Below are 26,769 nucleotides of genomic sequence, written 5' to 3'. Positions count from 1 at the left end.
GAGCCCCAATATTGAAAAAATAGTGAGACGCCATTGGGGGCTGCTTAGCAGTGGACATCCCAACATAGTGGCCTTTAAACAACAGCCTATGATGGCATATAAAAGAGCGGGCAATATTAGGGATAAAGTGGTGCGTTCCAGATTACCCGAAAAGGGTCAGTTGAGACAGACTTTTTTGAAGACGAAACGCTTGGGATCTTTCCCGTGTCTGGGATGCGTTAATTGCAAACTGATGCAAAAAGGATCAGCGTTCGCGCATCCAGACACGGGAGAAATCTTCAAGATAAGGCATTTTCTCACATGCGATTCATCATGGGTGATATATGTTTTATGGTGTCCATGCAAGGTGTTATACGTGGGCAAAACCACATGTGATGTAAAAACTAGGTTGAATAACCACAGACAATCTATCAGGAATAAAAGACGAGATCTGCCCGTATCGAAACATTTTGTCGAAAAAAATCATAAAGAGAGTAAGTTGAGATTCATGCTTTTGGATCATGTAAAACCATTGGACAGAGGAGGGGACCGTTTAACCATTTTAAAGAAAACTGAGCTTAGATGGATTTTTCGGTTAGATACTCTGAAACCCAAAGGGTTAAATGTCGAATTTAGGGTGACAGGAGGGATGGTTGGATAATGCCCTTTCACTGATCTAACTTCTATGTGTATTCAGTATAATGTATGGGATGGACCCAATGGATGTTACATGACGAATTCATGATAGAATATTGTATGCTCTTTTTGAAAATATGGTTCAAGCCTTTACCTTTGCTGGTTGGTAAGTGGCAAGAAGGAACAGAAGGAGTTAAAGGTGCAAGACAATGCCCAAACGATTGCCCTAGAGTAAAATGGCGGAAGAGATCTATGACTTGGCGTGGATCACTGCCGCGGCTCACTGGCACGCATGCGTGCGTGGTGGTGGCTGACGGAGTGGATCTGACGTCACGACGTTAGATCTCCGCCTTCGGATGACGCAGAGAGGATATGTACTGCGTTGTCAGTGGGGATGGAATTGACACATGCGCACTGAGGAGGGAGAGACGCGAGCGGTGGCGTGCCTCCACACAAGTTCAGACGCCATCTCCTCCTGTTCCTTCATATATAACCACAGCAAAGTAACTTAGGAAATAGGGTTTATATTGCACTTTGCACTTTAATTTTGGCACTTGTATGTAGTAAATGTGAATCATGAATGGAGAAGCACTGTGATTAGTCTCTATCTAGGCACAGAGAGAGAAGGAATGAATTGTAACATGCCCTAAATATGGGAGTGCACTGATTTTGTATTGGTTGATGACTAATTGATCACAATGTGATGATGTATTTATACTAGCACTTATGCACTTTATGTTCACTTGACTTGAAAAAGGTTCTGTGAGAGAACCGAAACGTTGTCTTATTTGACATGTGTGAATAAAACTACACATTTTTTCTATACTTCAAGGAGTGCTGCGGATTTTCTTCATTATATATATATATATATCTATTCAGCAAATAATGAGGCAGCACTTCCAGCTTTTGGTGGTAGGATAACGACCCCAAACTTTATTCCCAGTAACGTTTCGGCCTACTCAATGAGGCCTTTGTCAAGCTATACAACAGTGCTTGCTGTGGGGTATATATACCGAAACGTTGCTGGGAATAAAGTTTGGGGTCGTTACCCTACCACCAAAAGCTGGAAGTGCTGCCTCATTATTTGCTGAATACATATCTTGGAGGAGAAGCCTGCCTCTGTGAGGAATATTGCACCCAGTGCACAACTTCTGACTGTGCTGCTGCAATATTTGTGGTATTGTATAAGGACTTAGCAGCTTAGCACTGAACAGATAGAAGATGCCTAATCCAATTGAATGGGACCCCCCCCCCCCCCCAATATATTTTCCTACACAAGGCAGGACGAGGAGAGGATCCTCCATGACCTGGTGAGCGACTGCACATTCCTATCCACTCCATCTGTTACAGAGCTTAAGAAAGGCTATGAGGCTGATGGAAAACGGTTGGCCTCAATGGAGCTGCATTTAGCGACCTTAGCTGAATACTACAGGTCGCACAGAATCCCAAGGGGGATGCGCTCCCAACTGAAGCCGAGTTTATTCCCAGCCGACAGTAAATTTGCACATAAATTTACACAAATCTCCAACAAATACGCCCTGGATGTGATATTGCTCAACTTGGAGTTCCTTCAACATGAATTAGGAGCAACACGTGAGCAGTTTGAAAGAGCTGATAACAAGTTGAAAGATGTCCTCCCTGTACAGGACTATGACACTTATCTAACTAGCTGTTCTGCCTATCTGGATAAATATAGAAAAGAGCAAGAAATGATCAAACGGCGTAAATGGCTACGAGATGAGGAAGACTGTAGTAACGGGGTAATGTGTATACATGGCAGGAGCAGAGAAACCAGAGACGACAACCTGTCTATGGTAATACCACCAATGCTAGAAAAAACAGCATCAACCCCACCAACAGAACGACATCAGCCACAGAAGTGGGATCCATGCAAACCGAACAACGGCGAGATGATAGTTTTTTAGGCCCTACCCCAGATCCAAAAGGACCAGACGTGGGGGATAAAGGCAGTATAGATGGAGAAAAAGATCAACGCACGTCAAGGAACCGACCCATGAGGAAAAGAAATCAGTGGTGGTAAATATATCTTCTCATGTACTGACAGTTGCACAGACTGAACTTTTAGCTAAAGGCCTATCGTATTGTCCCTTAGTGGGTATAGACTGGTTTCAGCTTGAGGTTGACCTACAAAAATATTTTAGAAATATCAAATTGAAGGTGTGGTTTTCTGACAAACAGTTGATTAACATTGATAATGCACGGGGTTGTGAACTCTCCCTTCAGTGTTGGATTACACGTGAAGAGCGACTTCACGCCACAGATAAAATGTCCAGCTATTGACACGTACATCAATGCAGTGACGGCCGACATTGAAGGTTTAAAAGACTCTTTACAAACCAGTGGCCTTAAGCATCCAAACATGACGTCTGCAGAGATGCATGCCTTGGGTGAACTATGCAACAACGGATCCCTCACAGTGAAGCCCGCTGATAAGGGGGGTGCCGGTGTTGTAATGGACACGGAATGGTACATCTCTGAGATACAGAGACAACTGGGGGATGTCTTAGTATATAGATCGGCTGAATCATGACCCCAAATTTGAGGTGATAAAATCATCACCAGGGTATTAGATAGAGCTAAGATGGGAGGTCTGATTGATGAGTCTCTGTACAACTTTTTACTGGTTACACACCCTAAGACACCATTGATGTACGTGTTACCGAAAATTCATAAGAGCATACAGAACCCCCCGGGGAGACCCATTGTCTCCGGGAGGGAGTCTGTGTTCTCGAATTTGGCGATTTTTTTAGATAAGATCCTCCGGCAGTTTGCTATTTCAGCTAAATCGTATATACGGGACACAGGCGATTTTTGGGATAAAATTGCATGTGTGGAAGTGACGTCGATGACTATACTAGCATCTTTTGATGTAGTCAGCCTCTACACCTCTATCAATCATGATAGGGGTGTGGAGGCTGTCAGAAGGTGTTTGGTTTCAACGCAGTACACTGACGAATGTAAGGAGTTCATAATTGACCTGCTCGGTGTAGTGCTCAGATATAACTATTTTGCTTTTCAAAATGGCTACTACCTTCAATTGCGCGGAACTGCAATGGGGTCAAATATGGCGCCAACTTATGCCAACATTTTCATGTCAGGCCTGGAGGCGGAGCACGTCTATGTGTCCCACCACTTTAGCCATGTGCTGGGGTGGTGGAGATACATAGATGACGTGTTCGTCATCTGGGACGGCACTGAAAATGAGTTGGCCCAGTTTCATAATTTTTTGAACAATATGGATCCTGAGATCCAGTTCACTCTGCCGCACTCCACCGAGCAGGTTCAATTTTTGGACACTATGGTTAGGAAACAAGATACTGGGTTGGTGACTGATTTGTTCATTAAACCGACGGATTGTAATAAGCTCTTGAGGTTTGAGAGCTGCCATCCGCGGTCTATGGTGAAGTCATTATCACGGAGCCAGTTTCTCCGGATTCAACGGATTGTGAAAGATCCACAATTACTGAATAAAAGATTGTCAGAGATAGCTGAAAAAAATCACAAATAGAGGGTACCCCAAAAAATTAGTCCAGAGACATTTGGACGATCTGGAACCTAAGGGCCCCAAGAGAGTCAACAATCAAGTTAGAGTACCGTTCATCTCTACCTATACTGAGGGTAGCTATTAGATAGCAGGTGTCATCAAGAAACATTGGCCTATAATGAATAGTAACTTTGGCAATGTGAGAGAATTTGCTGTTCCTCCCCTAATGTCATATAGGAGAACTGACAGCCTGAGAGACAAATTGGTCAGGGCAGAGGTAGCTGGAGACAGGACCTCAGTCCAGACCTACATAGGTCGCAAGAAGTATGGATGCTATCCATGCTTAAATTGCGTGAACTGCAGCTATATGTTGAAAGGGGAAAAATTCATACACCCAGTAACTAACAAGGTGTTTGAAATACGACACTTCCTGACGTGTGACAGTTCATTCGTCGTCTATCTCTTGTCATGCCCCTGTAGTCTCCTATATGTTGGGGAGACTACTTGTGACGTGAAGACGAGAATGAACTATCACAGGTATTCCATCCGCCAAAAACGGAGGGACCTCCCGGTGCCTAAGCATTTTGTAGAAGCTGGGCACAAGGAAAAGGATCTCAAGTTTAGGGTGATAGACCACATTCCCCCACTTAAAAGGGGAGGTAACAGGGAGAGAAAGCTGAAACAGCGGGAGATTATGTGGATTCGCAAGTTACGTTCACTCAAGCCGGAAGGTCTTAATGCGGAATGTAGATGAGAATTATGTGGATAGGTAATGTGTCATTTGCTCAATAGGCGTGGAGGGAATAGTAATCGTTCTGCTTAGTGGGGAGGATATATAACAGTGCTGTTTGGAATCTATTGGATGTTAAGTATTCTTACACTTTCTCTGGTCTGTTTACAGATAGAAGTTTGAAGAATTCAATGATCCTTTGTCTCATTTTTTTGGACGATGCCGTATATGGGCCATCCGAGTGCGCCGGCGAGACAGTGACCATTTGTTGACACGGAGGAGGGGCATTGTTGGCAAATCACACACTGCATGTTAAGATATCCGACCTGTATTACTCCAACAAATAGATGGTATTAGATGCCAGATTCTGGCCCTGAACCCATATGCCAGATGGCACCATTTGGTATACCAAGTTTTAAGTGCATGTAGATGGGATGTTTTTTTCCCATTGTAACAGCACTAATGTCTCGTTCTTGATGTGGGTAGTGGCCTAGGGGGTGACACTGTTATGCCCGATTGTATACCGGAACTATGGATGACGCCACCGCTGGGCTCACTGACACATCATGATAGAGGTTGGTTTGACTATTATGCGGCGTGTGGCTGCCCTGATGCCCCCTCCATTAACCCCACTGTGTTACCATGGCCACTGATACGCCCCCTTGACACTACGTGGGTGCGGCCTTGTCATGTGTCCTCTCCTTCCCTCCACCCGCCGCCCTGCGCCTACGATGCGCTCCACTGGGAGATGTTGCGTCCCAGGGTGCGTACGTGGTGACGCGGCGACGTGGGGAGGTGGATGAGGGACGCATGGCTCGGCGCATGCGCGTGGCCGATAGGGAGACGCTGGCGCGGGCGCACTCGTCTGGTCCATGACGGTGAGGTCCACCAGTTTTTAAAGTTTAATATGATGCAGCTGCATCACGAATTAGCAATTTTAACCCCTAGTATACAGAGCACTTTTATATTTACACTTGATAAATTGGATGTTGGATATAAGGGACACTGTATAGTACATCTGACCACTCTGTATAAATGAATAGTATATAGATTGCATGATTTACACTGTTGACTAATGTTATAGATTATTTATGAAGATATTACCACTTTGATGTGAATATGTAGTATACACAGAAAGTCATGTGATGATGTGATGTTTGATGATCATGTGATCTTATTGTTAACATGTGTTTTCACTGATTGCACTGAGTTTGTAATGAATTGTGGGTATATATACCCCACAACAAGCACTGTTGTATAGCTTGACAAAGGCCTCATTGAGTAGGCTGAAACGTTGCTGTGAATCAAGCTTGGGGTCGTTACCCTACCACCAAAAGCTGGAAGTGCTGCCTCATTATTTGCTGAATACATATCTTGGAGGAGAAGCCTGCCTCTGTGAGGAATCTTGCACCCAGTGCACAACTTCTGACTGTGCTGCTGCAATATTTGTGTATATATAAAAAATATACAGGTCCTTCTAAATAAATTAGCATATTGTGATAAAGTTCATTATTTTCTGTAATGTACTGATAAACATTAGACTTTCATATATTTTAGATTCATTACACACAACTGAAGTAGTTCAAGCCTTTTATTGTTTTAATATTGATGATTTTGGCATACAGCTCATGAAAACCCCAAATTCCTATCTAAAAAAATTAGCATATCATGAAAAGGTTCTCTAAACGAGCTATTAACCTAATCATCTGAATCAACTAATTAACTCTAAACACCTGCAAAAGATTCCTGAGGCTTTTAAAAACTCCCAGCCTGGTTCATTACTCAAAACCGCAATCATGGGTAAGACTGTCGACCTGACTGCTGTCCAGAAGGCCATCATTGACACCCTCAAGCAAGAGGGTAAGACACAGAAAGAAATTTCTGAACGAATAGTCTGTTCCCAGAGTGCTGTATCAAGGCACCTCAGTGGGAAGTCTGTGGGAAGGAAAAAGTGTGGCACAATGAGAAGAGGTGACCGGACCCTGGGGAAGATTGTGGAGAAGGACCGATTCCAGACCTTGGGGGACCTGCGGAAGCAGTGGACTGAGTCTGGAGTAGAAACATCCAGAGCCACCGTGTACAGGCGTGTGCAGGAAATGGGCTACAGGTACCGCATTCCCCAGGTCAAGCCACTTTTGAACCAGAAACAGCGGCAGAAGCGCCTGACCTTGGCTACAGAGAAGCAGCACTGGACTGTTGCTCAGTGGTCCAAAGTACTTTTTTCGGATGAAAGCAAATTTTGCATGTCATTTGGAAATCAAGGTGCCAGAGTCTGGAGGAAGACTGGGGAGAGGGAAATGCCAAAATGCCTGAAGTCCAGTGTCAAGTACCCACAGTCAGTGATGGTCTGGGGTGCCATGTCAGCTGCTGGTCCACTGTGTTTTATCAAGGGCAGGGTCAATGCAGCGAGCTATCAGGAGATTTTGGAGCACTTCATGCTTCCATCTGCTGAAAAGCTTTATAGAGATGAAGATTTCATTTTTCAGCACGACCTGGCACCTGCTCACAGTGCCAAAACCGCTGGTAAATGGTTTACTGACCATGGTATTACTGTGCTCAATTTGCCTGCCAACTCTCCTGACCTGAACCCCATAGAGAATCTGTGGGATATTGGGAAGAGAAAGTTGAGAGACGCAAGACCTAACACTCTGGATGAGCTTAAGGCCGCTATCGAAGCATCCTGGGCCTCCATAACACCTCAGCAGTGCCACAGGCTGATTGCCTCCATGCCACGCCGCATTGAAGCAGTAATTTCTGCAAAAGGATTCCCGACCAAGTATTGAGTGCATAACTTAACATAATTATTTGAAGGTTGACTTTTTTGTATTAAAAACACTTTTCTTTTATTGGTCGGATGAAATTCCTTTTTTAGATAGGAATTTTGGGTTTTCATGAGCTGTATGCCAAAATCATCAATATTAAAACAATAAAAGGCTTGAACTACTTCAGTTGTTTGTAATGAATCTAAAATATATGAAAGTCTAATGTTTATCAGTACATTACAGAAAATAATAACCTTTATCACAATATGCTAATTTTTTTTAGAACGACCTGTATATACATATAAAAACAAATAAAAATAAATAAATAAAAAAGGAAAAAAACACACAAAAAAACACCAGATATATATATATATATATATACACATAGATATACGTGGAAAATAAAATCACTCTAAAAATATATAAACTGGAAAGGGAAGGGGGGAAAGGGGGGAAAGGGGGGAAAGGGGGAAACCGGCTGGGCACGTAATTAATCAATATTTTGTGTACTCGAGACTCTCATTCAGGCCAAAGGGTGTTAGCGTGTTCACACGGTAAATCTAAAACATCTCCTTCCTGGCCAAGTTCTGGAATGAGGATGGGACCCATTCAAGTGGGGTGACAAAAAGAAATTGTGGGTTCCCATCATGAATCTCTGAAAGTGTCTGGAGACACTGTGAGTTAATACCTTTCTTTTAATGTTCGACCGATGATCATTCATGCGCTCTCTAATCGTTTGGGTGGTTCGACCTATATATTTTAATTGGCATGTACATTCCAGCAGGTATATAATGTTTGTGGAGCAGCAGCTCAAATGATGTCTAAGGGTGAACACTTCATCTGTACCTGGACCTGGGATATTTATTGCCTTCCTACCATGTGTGATTATCTTGCAACATTTACATCTGGTTTTATAACATTTGGAGATGCCCGGACTAGCGGCTGTCATAGATGTTGATGGATCTCCAAAGATGGACGTTTGGGCATGTTTTTGTTTCAATTTGGGACATGAAGGGGACAATATGTTTTTTAAAATGGGAGCTCTTCTGAAAGTAAGCGAGGGAATAGGTGGAAGGATTTTACCTAATAATATAGGGTCCTTTTGTAGGATGGGCCAGTGTTTGGCTATAATTTCCCTAATCTTTTTGTGTTCGGTGTTATATCTGGTAACCAGGTAAGATTGGGTTTCTATCCTTTTCGTGGAGCAATCATTCTTGACAATACTCTTAGACCTAAGAGACTCTTCTTGTGAAAGTACCCGTTTTTCGGATCCTACTATAAGTGGTTTAGGACATCCTTTTTCTCTGAAGCGTTTTTTTAGAAGGGTTAGTTGCCCTTTGAGGATCTGATCATCAGAACAGTTCCTTCTCAGACCTTTCATTTGACTGAAAGGAATATTCCTTTTCCATTTCAGATAGTGGCAGCTAGCAAAATCGAGAAAACTGTTTGCATCCACTTTCTTAAAGAAGGTTTTTGTATGGATATTGTTATTAATGGAATTAAGGTGGATATCTAAGAATATGGCTTCTAACGGGTGTTGTTCGATGCTAAAAGATAAGCCCCAATCATTAGTATTAAGAACATTAAAAAAAAGAGATAAAAGTTCGATATCAGAGCCCTCCCAGATAAAAATGATGTCGTCAATATAACAATGGTAAAATCTAATCTTAGGATTGTGTAGAAGGCTGTGTAGTTCTTCAAAGAGGCCCATAAGGAGATTAGCTTAGGATGGCGCAAATTTCGTCCCCATCGCGGTCCCTTTCTATTGAATATAAAATGTATCATTAAAAGTAAAATAATTGTGATGTAAAATAAAATCAATTCCCTTGCAGATAAATTCCTTTTGTTCGTTTGGTAATGATGGGTCACCTTCCAGAAAATGTTTAACTGCCATTAGACCTAAATCATGTCTAATGTTACTATATAATGAGGTCACATCAAGGGTGACCCAAATATAGTTATCTTGCCACTGTATATTTTTAAGAAGATTAATTAAGTGGGACAAATCTCTTAGATAGGAAGGCAATAATTGAACATATTTTTGAAGGAAGGAATCAACGTAAGCTGAGAGATTAGTGGTGAAGTATGTATCCACTGGACTCTGGGGTCGAGTGGAGGGTGGACCATAGGCGCAAAACACAACCAGAGTTTGTTTCAAACCAATAGGTTTTTTATTTTTGTTATCGTGACAACGCATTTCGGGGTTCTGTGGACCCCTTTTTCAAGTCTAAAAAACATGTACATACAAATTATATAAAAAGGGATAATAGTAATAATAATATGTCCGTCAAGCTTAGATTTAGATGTAGATATAAATGAATGGATACATATATACGTCAATACCATGATGTCAATAAAAAGTAAAAAAATTATATAATATAATAATAAAAATATAAACAACTATCAATTGTAAAATATGGAAATAAAAATGTAAATATATATATATATATATATGAGAGGCGCCAATTGATTACGTGGCTGAAAATAAATAGCTGTTTGCAGGGCGCGTGTAAGGTTAAACAATCTTGATATAGATATGCAATATAAAGTTTAAGCAGTTAAATATTAAATTTCATGGTAAAAATGCCAATACGATTAGTCAAAAAAGAGACGCAGGATGAGCATTGCATTATTGTTACAGCGTCACTTTTGTAAGTTTTAGCTGAGGGTCAATGAACCTATATGGTGGATACATAATATATAAAAAAACAAAAAAAAAAACAAGGGCATGATGTGCTATTGGGTGGTAATATAAGGACTGAGGGTGAAGGCATGAGGCATGATAAGGTGTATACAAGAGGAAGTGGTGAGGGGAAGGAAGAGAGACAAGAAGCGCTGGAGTACATACCGGTGAGTGCTGCTGATGGAAGTTGCGCTGCTCCCAGCTTCTGGCACGTGCGGCGTCCAGATGCTGTGTGCTGGGAGCGCGCGCTGGGCCGGCAAAGAGGAGGAGAAGTGGGCAGGGACTGGGCCGGCTGGGTGGTGCGAACATCCTGAATGGGCGGAGCTAGCTGCTGGTGGTGACGCAAACGCCCTGAGTGGGCGGGGCTTATGTAGTGGGCGGAGCCTAGTGCCGCGATGCGATGCAGTGCCGACGCATGGACGTGGACGGGGGGGGGGGGGGCAAGGCAGCAATGTAGAAGGGCGGGAACGATGTGTGTGAGGGGGTGGGGCTATGAGGAAGCAGGGGATGACTGCAGGATGAGACTGAGAGTGGTGATGGGGACAGGGCGAAAGGGAGGGAAGGGAAAGCAACTATGCTAAGGGTGAATGACATGATGGGGGTGGGCGGGACGGGATATGAGGGGGGTGGGATAGTGAGTATGTTGGGGATGCAGGGGAATGAGTGCAAGGTGATGCTTGGTGTGTTGGGGGGAGGGGACGCAGCAATACTAGGGAAATAAATGGTGTAATGGTGGAAATTGAGAAAAGAGAGAGTTATGGGAAGGTAGTCCTGTTGGATTTAGAAACATTTGTTTTCTAAGCTTTCATTGAGACCGTAAGGGTCCAGTGTTTGGAGCTTGTATATCCAAAACATTTCTCTCCGTTGTAAAGTTCTGAAACTGTCGGAACAGCTGTCAGAGATATGTTCGATGGGCGTGATGGTTAGCCTAGTGGGATCCTTGTTGTGGATGGCCAGGAAGTGTCTGGACACACTGTGTTTTAGGTAGCCCCGTTTGATATTCCATCTGTGGTTGTTTAGGCGTTCTCTGAGGGTCTGAATGGTTCGACCTACATATTGCTGTCCACAGGCGCATTCTAAAAGATAAATTACAAAACTTGAAGCACAGTTCATGAGGCTTTTGATAACGAATTCTTCCCCTGTGGTGTTGCTCTTAAAGGTCGTTATGCGGTTATTGATATTATCGCAGCACTTGCATAGTTTATGGCTGCATTTGAAGCTCCCTTTAGATTCGGGGAACCATTTGGATGTGGTCATTGTGGCACGTTTTATTCTTTTTAGTTTGCTCGGGGCTAGTGCATTCTTTAGTGTGCGGGCCCTCCTAAATGTGAAGTGGGGCTTGCAAGAGATAGTTTCTTTGAGATAGGGATCGGCCTTCAGGATGTGCCAATATTTTGTTATGATGTTCCTTAGTGTTCCATGGTTGGGATTGAAGGTGGTGATAAAGGATGATTTCGATTTCATACGGTCGACCATTGTGTCTGGTTTCTTTTTTTTTTTTTCTTTTTTCTTTCTTCTCCCTGCCCACTTCTCCTCCTCTTTGCCGGCCCAGCGCGCGCTCCCAGCACACAGCATCTGGACGCCGCACGTGCCAGAAGCTGGGAGCAGCGCAACTTCCATCAGCAGCACTCACCGGTATGTACTCCAGCGCTTCTTGTCTCTCTTCCTTCCCCTCACCACTTCCTCTTGTATACACCTTATCATGCCTCATGCCTTCACCCTCAGTCCTTATATTACCACCCAATAGCACATCATGCCCTTGTTTTTTTTTTTGTTTTTTTATATATTATGTATCCACCATATAGGTTCATTGACCCTCAGCTAAAACTTACAAAAGTGACGCTGTAACAATAATGCAATGCTCATCCTGCGTCTCTTTTTTGACTAATCGTATTGGCATTTTTACCATGAAATTTAATATTTAACTGCTTAAACTTTATATTGCATATCTATATCAAGATTGTTTAACCTTACACGCGCCCTGCAAACAGCTATTTATTTTCAGCCACGTAATCAATTGGCGCCTCTCATATATATATATATATTTACATTTTTATTTCCATATTTTACAATTGATAGTTGTTTATATTTTTATTATTATATTATATAATTTTTTACTTTTTATTGACATCATGGTATTGACGTATATATGTATCCATTCATTTATATCTACATCTAAATCTAAGCTTGACGGACATATTATTATTACTATTATCCCTTTTTATATAATTTGTATGTACATGTTTTTTAGACTTGAAAAAGGGGTCCACAGAACCCCGAAACGCGTTGTCACGATAACAAAAAAAAATAAAAAAAAATAAAAAAAATATAAAAAAAAATAAAAAACCTATTGGTTTGAAACAAACTCTGGTTGTGTTTTGCGCCTATGGTCCACCCTCCACTCGACCCCAGAGTCCAGTGGATACATACTTCATACACTGACCCAGACGGCGGCCTGGCCCCCGCCAAAGGTGAACACGGACGTAACCGGCAGCACCAACCAGCAAAACTTAAACCACTCCTACTCGCCTCCAGTACAGTTGCACTGAACATTAGGTGCAACGACAGCAGGTGAGCAACACCATTCTTCCTGAATTGGAAGCCTGTTCTGAACCTACTCACCCTATGAGCGCCTTTTTCCTCCTTTGGCCACTTCTTTCTAGATTAGTGGTGAGGGAGTCAATCCCTGAAATAATTGGTCGGCTCGGGGGATTCTTGTAATTTTTGTGAATCTTGGGTAAAAAATAAAAAATAGCAATGGCCGGATGGAAAGGGATAAGAAATTGTCTTTCTTTTTTGTCTATGTTCTATTAATGATATAAGTGACTTTTTGAAGACATCTGTCGGATCACCATCTAGGGTTCTGTGAGTATTTTATTGGCTTCTTTGAGGTAATAGTCGGTATCCATGATTACGACTCCCCCTCCTTTGTCAGCGTTCTTAATGACAATTTCATTGTTGCTTCTCAGGTTTTTTAAAGCTTTTTTTCTCCTTGAAGGTCAAATTATGTTGTTTAACACCAGAGGATGACATTGGTGGTGGTAAGGGATTTAAACTCGTCAAGGACCATATTATAATAGCTCTCAAGGTGTGGACCTTTACTCTCTAGGGGGTAAAAAGTGGATTTCATAGAGAGTTTGGATGGGAGTGGGGCCCGTGGGGGGGTGAGCAACTTGTTTATCAGATGTTGGGGTGAGAAGGTCAATAATGGACCGTGTAGTTTCTGTTGTGATAGCAGTAGTGGTTGTCTTAGTAAGTTCTTTAATTTTAAAATGGCGTTTGAGGGTGAGATTCGAATAAATTTTATTAAGATCCACAAAGAGTTCAAAGGGATCTGGTGGATTGGATGGGCAGAAAGATAGCCCTTTACTAAGCAATTTTGTTTTATCGGTCGACAAACTATATTTGGAAAGGTTAAAAATGCCTTTAGCAATAATAGACTAAAGTGGAGGGGGAGTACAATCTATTGGAGTAGTATCAGATAAAATGATGGCCTCACTATGATGCGGGGTGTCTATTGGGACAATGGACACTTCATTTTTCTTTTTCTTTTTTTCTTTTCGGGTATGTTTAGATTTGCCTCCACGGCATCCTCTAGAACGTTACGCCTTTTTCCTGGATTGGGATAACGGGGTGAAGAATTGGGAAATCTTGTGATTCTGTTGGTCGGATGTCACCCTGTAGGGTGATGGACCTGTTGGTGTCAGAAATGGGGTAAGCTGTTGGACACTGCACAATGTAAGTCTGGCTGGTGGTGTCGGGGGAAGTGAGGTGGTATCTGATTATTAGCCTTTGATGCGTTCCATGCCCCGGAACTTCTGCTTTGTATGTCCTTTATGTTGTAATCACTACATTCGCCCCGATTTGTAATTATCAGCTTTCCCCCTGTTCTTTGGGTCTCCATATACACCTTACCACCCATTAAACATCCCTTTTCACTGTTATTTTCAGCCCTTGCTTGCGTCTTGTGACGGGCCCTTGGAACGCACTTCCGGTTGTTGCGTTCCATACACCGGAAGTTCCTTCTGCTGGGTTCGCATTCATTCCGACACCCTTTTGTGGCTCTTGGAATACTCATACCAGTCATTATTGGGACTGCTAGAGCCGTAGAAACAATATAGAGTATATACGGTGTTCTATTTCTTTAATACTTGTATTATTTGTATGTTTTGCATTTGTTACTAGTGAGGTCACTTCCGGAAGTGACACTGACGACTTTTTTGGCGCCAAATACGCCCCTTATTCTAATCTGATTCTGCTATTTATAGATGTTTGTTTGTTTTAACCCTTTGTATAAGCCTATTACTTGCTCTGCTCCTGAGGAAGGGGTTTATGTATCCCCGAAACGCGTTGAGCCCACCTGATTTATTTACCTATTAAAGGGATTATACCAGAAGACCCCTGGTGTGGACTACCATATTTTCCAACCATTCTACAAACAAACCAGGCGAGGGAGGTGGCTGTATTGGGCTTTATCCCTTTACACCCCTCCCTGGTGAAGTGATTTTCGGTGTTATTTCACCTTTTACTATATATATATATTTTTTTTGCTCTTATGTACTTTACTGAATATAGACTAGCTGCTTCTGCGGCTCTATTTTAGTATACGTAGCATTGTTGCGTACCGCCCCTATATTCTAATAAGGGGCTCATATTTACTATATACCAGTTTTTATACATTATATATATATATATATATTATATATATATATGTACTTCTATCTATCTCCAAACTCTATCTTTGGGATACATTTTACTCTAGCATCTACTATATTTTATTAGCGGTGTTGTGGAAATTTTATTATGCGGACATTTTATCTTAGGATGTGTGTGTGTTTTATAGATTGTCATCATGTCTCTCAGTGGTAATGGTAGATTATTGTATACATGTGTTTGTATGGGGTGTGTCTGCACATATGTCATCACTTCCTGTATCCTTGTCTTGGGCCAGCCCCTTTTTACACCTTTTGTTTTAGTCAATAAAGGACGTACTGGGCATGGAGGAGGGAGGGGATGTTCAGGAGAGTTGAATCAAGATGGTGGCATTTGTGTGGTTCTCTGGCTGTAGCTGATGGAGGATGGAGTTGCCTTTTCCTTACACTAACTTTGATGCGGGCTGATTACAACTATTAATATTTTACCACAACAGCGGATAGGCGCCAATCAGTGATTTTTTCCCTTTTATTGCTCTCGGGCACCCATGTGACGTCCATAGACACATCATCATCGACGTCACCTTCCCCACCACTAACATTAGAGATCTCGGAGTAGGCAGCAACAGCGGGGACCAACCTCCTTGGGCTGATCTGATCGTCAGACTGCTGAGTGGCGGCCGTTGCTACCTCCTCTTCCTGTTCCCATGCCAAGAATGGCTGCGCATCGGAAATATCTTGTGATGGATTGGAAAAAAAAATCTGTGACTCAAGCAGAGGGTATATGGTGGTGGTCATGTTGTCTTTGGGGGTGCACACAACAGAGAGTGAAGAGGGTGCAGATAGAGAGGAGGAGGAGGTTGCAGAAGCGGAAGGCTGAATGAGCCACTCAACCAAGTCTGGTGCGTCCTTTGACGTAATCGAACGCACCTTCTGCAACTTACCACTTTGGCTCCGGCCTGGTGCTCCGGCGCTACCCCTACCACCCCTGTGGAAGGGCCTGCCTCTTCCTCTGCATGTCATTTTTTAAATGACCCTGTGACAAAAGTCTCTAGAGAAGTACAGTGTATATGCTCCAATCTTTCGTTTTGGGGGGCCACTGGTATATCACACCAATTATAATACTGTTTTTCCAGTAACGTTTGACACTGTGTGTAGCAGAGGTAACGTAGCAAAAGAGGCTAAATTTCTGCAGTACCCAAATACACTATTATGAAAGTATATGGTTATATAACACCCCGCTTCAATCTGTCGTTTTGGGGGGCCACTGGTATATCACACCAGTTATAATTAGAGTTGAGCAAATTTACAGTTCGGGTTTGTACCGAACTTTAGGGTTTTCGGCACCTGGACCCGAACTCGAACATTTACGTAAAAGTTTAGGTTCAGTGTTTGGCGATTTTTATGGCGCTTTTTGAAAGGCTGCAAAGCAGCCAATCAACAAGCGTCATACTACTTGCCCCAAAAGGCCATCACAGCCATGCCAACTGCAGCATGTGACTCAGCCTCTATTTAAGCTGGAGTCACGTAGCGCCGCCCATCACTCTGCTCGGATTAGTGTAGGGAGAGTCTGCAGCTGCTGTGAGGGAGATATCAGGGAGAAATTTGATCAATAACTGATTTATGTACTCAGTGACCTACAGAAAAAGTGTTTTGTGGGTCCAGTGCACAATTTTTTTAGGCCTGCCCTGAGCCAACTACTGCTGAAAACAAACTTTGTTTTCTTCAGTTAGTCAATATCAATACATGATTGGCAGCCATTTTATGCAACGATAGTGCACCAGCATAGGCTTTCGCAAGTCCAGAAATACAGCTTTGGCATACTGGGGTGAAAACCCTCTAATATACTGCACATCTGGGATTAGAGAAGCATAAGTGACTGTCCCATTTAGGACAGAAATACAGCTTTTTGGTTAGGGTGAAAAAACCCTCTAATATACTGCACATCTGGGATTACACGTGCATAAGTCACTGTCACATTTAGACAAAAATACAGCTTTTTGGTTAGGGTGAAAAAACCCTCTGATATACTGCACATCTGGGATTACACGTGCATAAATCTCTGTCACATTTGAGACAGAAATACAGCATTTTGGTTAGGGTGAAAAAAGCCTCTAATATACTGCACATCTGGGATTACACGTGCATAAGTGACTGCCACATTTAGGACAGAAATACAGCTTTTTGGTTAGGGTGAAAAAAACCTCTAATATACTGCACATCTGGGATTACATGTGCATAAGTGACTGTCACATTTAGGACAGAAATACAGCTTTTTGGTTAGGGTAAAAAAAACGCTCTAATATACTGCACATCTGGGATTAGACATGCATAAGTGACTGTCAGATTTAGGCCATAAATACGGCTTTGGTATACTGGGGTGAAAAAAGCCTCTCATATACTGCACATCTGGGATTACACGTGCATAGGTCACTGTCACATTTAGGACAGAAATACAGCTTTTTGGTTAGGGCAAAAAAAACGCTCTAATATACTGCACATCTGGGATTAGACATGCATAAGTGACTGTCAGATTTAGGCCATAAATACGGCTTTGGTATACTGGGGTGAAAAAAGCCTCTCATATACTGCACATCTGGGATTACACATGCATAGGTCACTGTCACATTTAGGACAGAAATACAGCTTTTTGGTTAGGGTGAAAAAACCCTCTAATATACTGCACATATGGGATTAGACGTGCAGAAGTCACTGTCACATTTAGGACAGAAATACAGCTTTTTGGTTAGGGTGAAAAACCCCTCTAATATACTGCACATCTGGGATTACACGTGCATAAGTGTCACGCCGGACGGGATATCAGACATACAGATAAACCAGCAAACCAGGCTCTAGGCGAGAAGCAGCGGAAGGGTCACCTCCTAGCAAATCCCTGACTTCTCTCCCTGCTCTGGTCAGCCCACATTCAGACCTAGATGGTAGGAATGATGTGTCCTCGTGCCCGGGCTAAAACACCCTAGATTACCTGAGACGGTCAAAAGGGGAATAGGAGCAGCCTGCTTGCAAAGAACCTGGATGAGAGAGAATGACACCAACACAACCAAGATAGCAAACAACAAAAACTGAAACCACACTTATCTTTTCTGAGCTGGAACAGACAACCTTCCTTCGTTGCTACCAAGGCCAGAATTATTTTTATAACCCGCTCAGAGCACTGGGATGGAGTGCTATTTAAACTAATGACCCCACCCAGTGCACCTGATGGGAGGCGGATCCAGCAGGGCTCCAAAACATTAAACACATGCTGCTATTCTGGCCAATCTCTGCACATAGTCAGAGCAGGGCATGACAGTACCCCCCCTTCTACGGGTGACCTCCGGACACCCCGGACCAACCTTATCCGGATGGGATCTATGAAAAGCCCTCACCAGTCGGCTGGCATTGACATCCAGCGCCGGAACCCACATCCTCTCCTCAGAGCCGTATCCCCTCCAGTGCAGCAGTTACTGAAGGGAACCCCGAAGAATTCTAGAGTCGAGAATCCTGGAGATCTCGAACTCCAAGTTTCCATCGACCAGAACAGGAGGAGGAGGCAATGGCGATGGTTCCACCGGTTTCACGTATTTTTTTAGTAAAGACCTGTGGAACACATCATGGATCCTCCAAGTCTGCGGAAGATCCAGCCGAAACGCTACAGGATTGATCACCGCAGGTATTTTGTATGGACCAATAAATCTTGGACCCAGTTTCCAAGATGGCACTCTCAATTTGATATTTTTAGTGGACAACCACACCAGATCACCCACACACAGGTCCGGACCAGTCACACGTCTCTTGTCAGCCATTCGTTTATACCCCTCACCCATCTTCTCCAAATTCCCTTGGATCCTCCACCAGATGGAGGATAAGGCAGAAGAAAATCTGTCCTTCTCTGGCATCACAGAGAAACCAGTCCCAGAAAAGGTACCAAACTGAGGATGAAAACCGTATGCGGCAAAAAATGGCGACTTACCTGTGGACTCCTGCCTACGGTTATTCAACACAAACTCTGCTAGGGACAAGAATGAGGACCAGTCCTCCTGATTCTCCGCCACAAAGCACCTCAAGTAGGTCTCCAGGTTTTGATTAGTACGCTCCGTCTGACCATTCGACTGCGGATGAAAAGCCGAAAAGAATGAAAGTTGAATGCCAAGCCGAGAGCAGAAAGCCCTCCAAAACCTGGAGACAAACTGCGTGCCCCTATCAGAGACCACATCCGAAGGAATACGATGCAATTTCACAATATTATCCACAAAAATCTGTGCAAAAGTCTTGGTGTTAGGCAGACTAGTTAATTATATAAAGTGAGCCATTTAACTGAAACGGTCAACTACCACCAAAATCACTATTCTCCCGGAGGAACTCGGCAGATCCGTAATAAAGTCCATAGACAAGTGCGTCCAAGGACGAGACGGAATAGAAAATGGAAGAAGTGAACAGCCGGTCGAGTATGAGCAACCTTTGACCGAGCACAGGTTTCACAAGCTGTCACGTAATCCTCAATGCTCTTACGTAACCCTGGCCACCAGAACCTCTGGGACACCAGATCACAGGTGGACTTACCACCAGGATGTCCAGCAAGGACAGTATCGTGATGTTCCTTGAACACCTTGTATCGCAGGCCCTCAGGAACAAACCTCCCTGGAGGACAAGAATCAGGAACCCCCTCCTGGGCTGCCAACACCTCCATCTCCAATTCAGGGTACAGAGCGGAGACCACCACCCCATCCGCTAAAATCGGCGCAGGATCCTCTGAATCACCTCCCCAAGGAAAGCTGCGAGACAAGGCATCTGCCTTGACGTTTTTTACCCCTGGGCGAAAGGTAACCACAAAATTGAACCTGGTAAAGAACAGTGACCATCTGGCCTGTCTAGGGTTCAGACGCTTGGCAGATCGCAGGTAAGCCAAATTCTTATGGTCTGTATATACCGTAACGGGGCGAGACGCCCCCCCCCCCCGACCAGTGACGCCATTCCTCAAAGGCCAACTTGATAGCCAACAACTCCCTATCTCTAACATCATAATTCCTCTCGGCGACCGAGAGCTTCTTGGAGAAAAAGGCACACGGGACCCATTTGCCAGGGGATGAACCCTGTGACAGCACCGCTCCAACCCCCACTTCTGATGCATCAACCTCCACTACGAATGGCTGAGACACATCCGGTTGCACCAAAATGGGAGCAGACGCAAAAAGCTCCTTAATAGCCAAAAAGGCCTGCAATGCCTCATCCGACCAGACAGAGATGTCGGCGCCCTTCTTAATCATATCAGTGAGAGGTTTTACTATGGTAGAATAGTTTGAAATACATTTTCTATAATAATTCGTAAACCCCAAGAACCGCATCAAAGCTTTCTGATTCTCTGGTCGGTCCCATTCCAGAACCGCCCTGACCTTTTCGGGGTCCATACGAAAACCAGTATCAGAAAGCAGATATCCCAAGAACGGAAGCTCTTGCACCGCAAACAAACATTTCTCCAATTTGGCATATAATTAATTCTCCCGAAGGATCGTCGAAACCTGTCTCACATGATCCGGATGGGTCTTCAGATCAGGAGAGTAAATTAAAATGTCATCCAAGTAAACTACTACGAACCTCCCCACCAAATGATGAAAAATGTAATTGACGAATCGCTGAAATACTGCTGGTGCGTTCGTCAACCCAAAAGACATAACCAGGTTCTCAAAATGACCCTCGAGCGTATTGAAGGCCGTTTTCCACTCATCCCCCTCCTTGATTCTGATCAGATTGTAGGCCCCTCTCAAATCCAACTTGGAGAAAACCTTTGCTACAACAATCTGATCAAAAAGGTCAGAGATCAAAGGCAGGGGATATAGATCCCGGACCGTAATACGGTTCAATTCCTGGAAATCCAAACACGATCTCAGCGATCCATCCTTTTTTTTTTTACAAAGAACAAAACTACTGCCACCGGAGACTTAGATGGCATAATATGACCTTTTGCCAAACTCTCAGCGATATACTTTCGCATGACCTCTCTTTCGGGTTGAGACTTTGGCAACTTAGCCCCTGGGATGAGATTAACTGGAAAATCATAGTCACGATTAGAGGGCAATTAATGAGCCCCATCCTCCGAAAAGACATCCGAAAAATCTGAGAGGTACTGAGGTAAAGCCGTAGGGGACACACCAGAGATAGATGTGCCCAGACAATTATCCGAACAAAACTCACTCCAACCAATGATTTGTCTCGCTTGCCAATCTATAATTGGGTTATGTTTAGTCAACCATGGTAACCCCAAAACTATAGGAGCTGGCAAATCCTTCATGACAAAACAAGACATAATCTCAACATGTAAATCACCCACCCTTAAGTGAATACCATGAGCAATGTGAGTGAGACTCCTTTGAGAAAGAGGGGAGGAATCGATTGCAAAAACCCGAATCTCCTTTTCCAAAGTGCAAGTACTTAGACCTAGATTTTGAAGAAACAGGAAGTCAATTAGGTTTACCCCAGCACCACAGTCAAGGAATACTTCAACAAAAATTTCTCTTGACTCTAGCGCCACCCTAGCTGGAAGGAGAAAACGGGAATTGCAGGAAGCTTGCATACCTGTCTGCTCTACCACACCATTCACACCACCTAGAGTCAGCAATTTTTTTTTTCTTTTTCTCTTCCACCTGCGGTTTAACAAAAGGACAAGCCAAAACAAAATGACCACTTTTCCCACAGTAGTAACACAGTTTGTGCAATCTCCTAAAGTTTCTACTATCAGAACGGCATGAAACCTGACCCAGCTGCATGGGTTCCTCCGCTACCCCAGAGTTACCTGTAACATCACCCGGGGAGGCAGTCGAGACAAAACCACTCACAGAAGGGATCCCTTGTGCGGAGGGAGCCCTACTCCTTTCTCTGATACGTCTATCTAACCATACTGCTAAAGACATTGCATTCTCCAAAGAATCTGGGTACTCATGAAAAGCAAGGGCATCTTTCAATCTCTCAGATAACCCCTGACAAAACTGACTACGTAACGCGGGATCATTCCACTTTGATTCGGTCGCCCATCTCCTAAACTCAACACAGTAAGCCTCTGCAGAATGTTCACCCTGAAATAAATTACGTAATCTCGATTCCGCCATCGAGACCCGGTCTGGGTCATCGTAGATCAATCCCAGGTCCTTAAAAAATACCTCCACCGACCGGAAGGCCCGAGAACCGGGAGGCAGAGAAAAGGCCCATGATTGCGCGTCCCCCTCAAGCAGAGAAATGACTATACCTATCCTCTGACTTTCATCACTAGAAGACGATGGACGCAGCTGAAAATATAATTTGCAAGACTCTCTAAAACTGATAAAATCATCCGTACCCCCGGCAAATCGATCAGGAAGAGCAACTTTAGGCTCCACATAAATTTGACCTCCTCCTGATGCCAGAGCATTCTGACACTGTGTGACCGAACCATGCAGCTCCGCAACCTCTAGGGATAGCCACTGCATGCGGTTAACTAACGTATCAATTGACGCCATCACAAAAAAAATGCTGAGCAATGACAGTCAAAGTATGGTGGGTTATAATGTCATGCCTGACGGGATATCAGACATACAGATAAACCAGCAAACCAGGCTCTAGGTGAGAAGCAGGGGAAGGGTCACCTCCTAGCAAATCCCTGACTTCTCTCCCTGCTCTGCTCAGCCCACATTCAGACCTAGATGGTAGGAATGATGTGTCCTCGTGCCTGGGCTAAAACACCCTAGATTCCCTGAGATGGTGAAAAGGGGAATAGGAGCAGCCTGCTCGCAAAGAACCTGGATGGGAGAGATGACACCAACACAACCAAGATAGCAAACAACAAAAACTGAAACCACACTTATCTTTTCTAAGCTGGAACAGACAACCTTCCTTTCTTGCTAGCAACCCGCTCAGAGCACTGGGATGGAGTGCTATTTAAACTAATGACCCCACCCAGGGCACCTGATGGGAGGCGGATCCAGCACGGCTCCAAAACAAAACACTAAACACGTGCTGCTATTCTGGCCGATCTCCGCACATAGTCAGAGCAGGGCATGACAATAAGTCACTGTCACATTTAGGACAGAAATACAGCTTTTTTGGTTAGGGTGAAAAACCCTATAATATACTGCACATTTGGGATTACACATGCATAAGTCACTGTCACATTTAGGACAGAAATACAGCTTTTTGGTTAGGGTGAAAACCCCCCTCTAATATACTGCGCATGTGGGATTACACGTGCATAAGTCACTGTCACATTTAGGACAGAACTACGGCTTTTTGGTTACTGGGGTGAAAAAACCGTCTGATATACTGCACATCTGGGATAAGACGTGCATAAGTGAGTGTCACATTTAGATCACAAATACCGCTGTCATATAGAGTAAAAAAATAAAATAATAGAGTGCAATACCCTACATCAGGATTTATATTGGCGGTTAATTATTTTTAACATACTTAACCACTTTTTACTTTGCTTTGTAAACGCTAACTATGAGGAAAACATCTAATAAGGGACGCGGTCATGGTTGTGGTGTTGGTGGAGCCTATGGTGCAGGGAGAGGGCGTGGCCGTTCTGCCACAGCTCCATGTCCTACTGAACCTACTACCTCAGGTCCCCAGTAGCTGCCAGAATCTACAGCAATATTTGGTCGGGCCTAATGCCGTTCTAAGGATGGTAAGGCCTGAGCAAGTACAGGCGCTAGTCAGTTGGGTGGCCGACAGTGGATCCAGCTCATTCACATTATCTCCCACCCAGTCTTCTGCAGAAAGCGCACAGGTGGAGCCTGAAACCCATGCCCATCCGTCTGTCATATCACTCCCGTGCATATCGGGGAACCTGTCTGAGCTTCAAGTCATGCAACAGTCTCTTATGCTGTTTGAAGACTCTGCTGGCAGGGTTTTCCAAGGGCATCCACCTAGCCCTTCCCCATGGGTGGAAGACATAGAATGCACTGACGCACAACCACTTATGTTTCCTGATGAGGACATGGGAATACCACCTCAGCACGTCTCTGTGATGATGACGAAACACAGGTGCCAACTGCTGCGTCTTTCTGCAGAGTGCAGACTGAAAAGGAGGTCAGGGAGGAAGACTGGGTGGAAGACGATGCAGGGGATGATGAGGTCCTAGACCCCACATGGAATGAAGGTCGTGCCACTGACTTTCAGAGTTCGGAGGAAGAGGCAGTGGTGAGACCGGGCCAACAGCGTAGCAAAAGCAGGAGCAGGGTGCAAAAGCAGAGCAGCCGTCACCAAACACAGTTCGCCTGCTACTGGCCAACGTCAACAGGGACCGAGCACACCAAAGGCAGCTTCAAGGAGTTCCCTGGCATGGCACTTCTTTATACAATGTGCTGACGACAAGACCCGAGTGGTTTGCACGCTGTGCCATCAGAGCCTGAAGCGAGGCATTAACGTTATGAACTTTAGCACAACCTGCATGACCAGGCATCTACATGCGAGACATGGGCTGCAGAGAAGTAAGTACCTTCAAAACCAAGAAAGGGCTCAGGCCCCTCCTGCTCCCTCTTCTGCTGCTGCCTCGGCCTCTTCCTCCACCTCTGGAGGAATGTTGGCACCTGCCGCCAAGCAGAGGATGTGCCACCAACAACACCACCTCCATCACCAAGCATCTCCACCATGTCACACGGAAGCGTTCAGCTCTCCATCTCACAAACCTTTGATAGAAAGCGTAAATTCCAACCTAGCCACTCTCGATACCTGGCCCTGAATGCCAGCATTTCTAAACTACTGGCCTTTGAAATGCTGTCATTCAGGCTGGTGGAGACCGACAGCTTCAAACAGCTCATGTCGCTTGCTGTCCCAGAGTACGTCGTTCCCAGCTGCAACTACTTCTCCAGGAGAGCCGTGCCCTCACTGCACAGCCAAGTATCGGATAAAATCAAGTGTGCACTGCGCAACGCCATCTGTGGCAAGGTCCAAATAACCACAGATACGTGGACCAGTATGCACGGCCAGAGATGCTATATCTCCTTAACTGCACACTGGGTAAATGTAGTGGCAGCTTAGCCCCAGGCGGAGAGCTGTTTGGCGCGTCCTTCCGCCACCAAGGATCGCAGGGCATCATTCTTTGCCTCCTGTTGCCTCCTCTTTGTACTCGGCATCCTCCTCCTCTTCTACCACCTCCTCATCTGGTCAGCGACAGACCTTCACCACCAACTTCAGCACAGCCAGGGGTAAACGTCAGCAGGCCTTTCTGAAACTGATGTGTTTGGGGGACAGGCCCCACACCGCGCAGGAGTTGTGGCAGGGTATAGAACAACAGACCGACGATTGGTTGCTGCCAGTGAGCCTCAAGCCCGGCCTGGTGGTGTGCGATAATGGGCGAAATCTCGTTGCAGCTCTGGGACTAGCCGGTTTGACGCACATCCCTTGCCAGGCGCATGTGTTGAATTTTGTGGTGCAGAAATTCATTCACAACTACCCCGACATGTCAGAGCTGCTGCATAAAGTGCGGGCTGTCTCTGCCGTTCTCATCCTGCCGCCACTTGGCTGTCTGCTCTAGAGCGTAACGTCGGCCTTCCCGCTCACCGCTTCATATGTGACGTGCCCACCAAGTGGAACTCCACCTTGCACATGCTGGAGAGATGGGTGAGTTGCACTGTGGAACAGCACTTCACCACCAATGACTGGGCCTCCATGCAAGACCTGTGTGCCCTGTTGCGCTGTTTCGAGTACTCCACCAACATGGCCAGTGGCGATGACGCCGTTATCAGCGTTACAATACAACTTCTATGTCTCCTTGAGAAAACACTTAGGGCGATGATGGAAGAGGATGTGGCCCAGGATGAGGAGGAGGAAGAGGGGTCATCTCTAACACTTTCAGGCCAGTCTTTTAGAAGTGTCTCAGAAAGAGGATTTTTGCAACAGCAGAGGACAGGTACAAATTTGGCCAGCCAGGGCCCACTACTGGTGGATGAGGAGGAGGAGGAGGATGAGGAGGAGGAGGATGGGGATGAAGCATGTTCACAGCGAGGTGGCATCCAACGCAGCTCGGGCCCATCACTGGTGTGTGGCTGGGGGGATACGGAGGACGCAGATGATACGCCTCCCACAGAGGACAGCTTGTCCTTACCTCTGGGCAGCCTGGCACACATGAGTGACTACATGCTGCAGTGCCTGCGCAATGACTGCAGAGTTGCCCACATTTAAGCGTGGGCTGACTACTGGGTGGCCTTCGCGCTGGATTCCCGTTACAAAGACAATGTGCCGTCCTTAATTCCCTCACTGGAGCGTGATCTGAAGATGCATGACTACAGGCGCACGCTGGTAGACGCTCTCCTGAGAGCATTCTCGACTGACGCCGGGGGACAAGTGGAAGCACATGGCGAAGGCAGGGGAGGGGAAAGAGGTCACCAACGCAGCTGTGTCAGCGCCAGCACCTCAGAAGGCAGGGTTAGCATGGCCGACATGTGGAAAGGTTTTGTCACCTCGCCGCAACAACCGGCCCCAACTGTTGATATGGAGCGTAGTGATGTCCCGAACTATTCGCCGGCGAACATAGCTTGTTCGCTGCGGCGGGCGAACATATGCAATGTTCGGTCCGCCCCCTATAAATCATCATTGAGTAAACTTTGACCCTGTACCTCACAGTCAGCAGACACATTCCAGCCAATCAGCAACAGACCCTCCCTCCCAGAACCTCCCACCTCCTGGACAGCATCCATTTTAGATTCATTCAGAAGCTGCATTCTCAGTGAGATGAGGGACAGTGCTGCTGCTGCTGATCTAATAGGGAAAGCGTTAGCTAGGGCAGTGTTCTGTGTCCACAGACTCATCTGCTGTAAGGACAGCATCCTGACAGCACCCCCAAAAAGCCCTTT

Source organism: Bufo gargarizans, chromosome 3, assembly GCF_014858855.1.
Source record: "Bufo gargarizans isolate SCDJY-AF-19 chromosome 3, ASM1485885v1, whole genome shotgun sequence".
Classification (NCBI taxonomy): domain Eukaryota; kingdom Metazoa; phylum Chordata; class Amphibia; order Anura; family Bufonidae; genus Bufo; species Bufo gargarizans.
Note: the sequence above shows the minus strand (reverse complement) of the source record.